Genomic DNA, 2500 nt, shown 5'->3' on the forward strand with positions numbered 1-2500 from the left:
GGTTGACAGTCACGCCGGGAGCACGGGGAGCCCGTCCCCCCCACTCACGAGGGGGAAGGCGCGGCAGCGGTCACTTCCCTCGACCCCGGGAAACGGCGAGGCTGCTGCCGGGGGGCTATAACACTCGCCGCCGGAGCAACGAGCCACCTTCCCTCCGGCCTTCCCAGCCGACCCAGAGACGGTCGCGGCGCACCACCGACGGAGGAAATGCGCCCGGCGGCGGCCGAGCCCACGCAGGACGCGGTCCCACACAGGAGATCCGCTATGCCCCACGCGACCGACCTCACCGCCGAGTTGAATCCTCCGGGCAGACTGCGCGGACCCCACCCGTTTACCTCTTAACGGTTTCACGCCCTCTTGAACTCTCTCTTCAAAGTTCTTTTCAACTTTCCCTTACGGTACTTGTTGACTATCGGTCTCGTGCCAGTATTTAGCCTTAGATGGAGTTTACCACCCGCTTTGGGCTGCATTCACAAGCAACCCGACTCCAAGAAGACTCGATCCTGACGAGCCGGGGGCCGCTACCGGCCTCACACCGTCCACAGGCTAAGCCTCGATCAGAAGGACTTGGGCCCCGGAGCGTCGTCAGAGAAAGAGGTCTTCTATACGCCACATTTCCCACGCCCGCCAGGCGAGCGGGGATTCGGCGCTGGGCTCTTCCCTCTTCACTCGCAGTTACTAGGGGAATCCTTGTTAGTTTCTTTTCCTCCGCTTAGTAATATGCTTAAATTCAGCGGGTTGTCACGTCTGATCTGAGGTCGTAGGCAGAATAGCGTACTGGCGCCGGCCGGCATTATCTCCAAGCGTAACAACAACAAGCCACAGCAAGCAAACAAGAAAGCACCACCACCACCACCACGTCCTCACAAAACCAGCCCCGCCGGCGAGGTTAGTCCGAGCGGGCGACGATAGTGTGCGTGTGCATGCAGCATGCAGGCATGCCTGGTCAAGTGTGTACGCTGGAGACCCCGGGCTCGGCTCACACTGCTCCAGAGTCCCCGATTTAGCGAGAATAAAAAGAAAAGAGAACGAGGGAAACACGTAGCATTCAGAGGAAAAGGCCAGAAGCAATGGCTGGGCAGCATCTATATGCTTGAGAGGAGTGTTTTTGGATGAAAAGCAGGCCTGCAGCGACAGGGGTCAAGACATACGGGACTGACTTAGGCGCACGCTCAGCAAGTCAGCAAGAGTGCTTAGAGCCAAAACGGGTCAAATGTGTGGAAGGACATCAGGGTCCAGCGCAACACAAAGGAGCACCGCAAGGGTTATCTTAGCAAACTGCCACCTACCAAACGCACGCAAAAAAGCCAGCACACAGCACATCAAGGGGCCCGCGTCACTACATCAAGCTGTTCCCCGCTCCAAACCAACAAAACTGCAGCCAAAGACGACGACCTCACCTCTTGAACTGCCAACGTCTTCTCTCTGTATGCTCTCTCTCTCTCTCTCTATCCAACACTCAGAGAGACAACCCTGCCTAGGGCGAGGCTCAACAGTCCCAACACCGACGCGGTCAATCGTTTTTGCAACCCAACGACAGCCGTGCTGGAAAAAGCTGGCCTCTAAGCGGTGCCGACGTTCCCTGAGGAGACGCCGAACATAACATTCCCAAACGGCACGGGTCAAACTCTCCATTGGGAGGAGAAACTCTAGGTCTGCACTTAGGGGGACAAAGAGGACTAGGCCTCTGCGACACCCCAGCCGCGCTCTCACCTCACACGATGGCAAGGCAAGTGCGATTGATGGTCAAGCGACCCTCAGACAGGCGTAGCCCCGGGACGAACCCGGGGCCGCAAAGTGCGTTCAAAGTGTCGATGATCAATGTGTCCTGCAATTCACATTAATTCTCGCAGCTAGCTGCGTTCTTCATCGACGCACGAGCCGAGTGATCCACCGCTAAGAGTTGTGCGTTTTTTTTAAGGCTTGGTGTTTTGTTCCCCGGAGGGTCCCAAGCCCGGACCGCCCAACGCTTCTCTCCCTCTATGCCCACGCATAGAGGGTTGGTAGAAGCCCCATCCTTGGCACGGCCCGGAGGTGTGTATCAGTCGATCATCAAATGACAAGGGTTTCACCGAGATTTTGTTGTCAGGGCGCTCGCGAGGCGACACGCATCGGGGTCAAACGCCTGAGCCCACCGTCCGACACGCACCACGGCCAACAGAGGCAGGGTCTCTGCTGCCACCGATTGCCGGGAGAAGAGAGAGAGTGACAGGCAGACAGACAAGACAAACAAACATGACAGTAGACAACAAGGCCAGAAAAACGAACTGAGTGGGGTACAAGCCGACCGCGTGAAAACACCCCACTGTGGGGGGTAGAAATCCGTGTGGACGGGCAGGTACATTCTCTCGAACGTTCAACTTGGCTGCTGCTGCTGCTGCTGGCTTGCTTGCTGCTGGCTGCTAACAAGCTCTCGACACCGACAAACAGACACTCGAGTCTTTAAACCGCCGCCCCCCAAACAGCTCGCGGGAGCCAGAGTGGAGAAGCGTCTAGGTAC

General features: G+C 57.6%; 1 non-coding gene across 1 annotated transcript; it reads right to left on the bottom strand.

Annotated features, from left to right (window-relative positions):
- Positions 1 to 1751: 1751 nt before the first annotated feature.
- Positions 1752 to 1905, bottom strand: LOC147081043 (5.8S ribosomal RNA). Its single transcript, XR_015076881.1, has one exon. It is a non-coding gene; the product is annotated as a 5.8S ribosomal RNA (ribosomal RNA).
- Between the last annotated feature and the right edge of the window lie 595 nt (positions 1906 to 2500).

The sequence above is a fragment of the Somniosus microcephalus genome, unplaced genomic scaffold, assembly GCF_052327205.1.
Source record: "Somniosus microcephalus isolate GS21.2 unplaced genomic scaffold, FLI_Smic_1.0 scaffold855, whole genome shotgun sequence".
In the NCBI taxonomy this organism is placed as follows: Eukaryota; Metazoa; Chordata; class Chondrichthyes; order Squaliformes; family Somniosidae; genus Somniosus; species Somniosus microcephalus.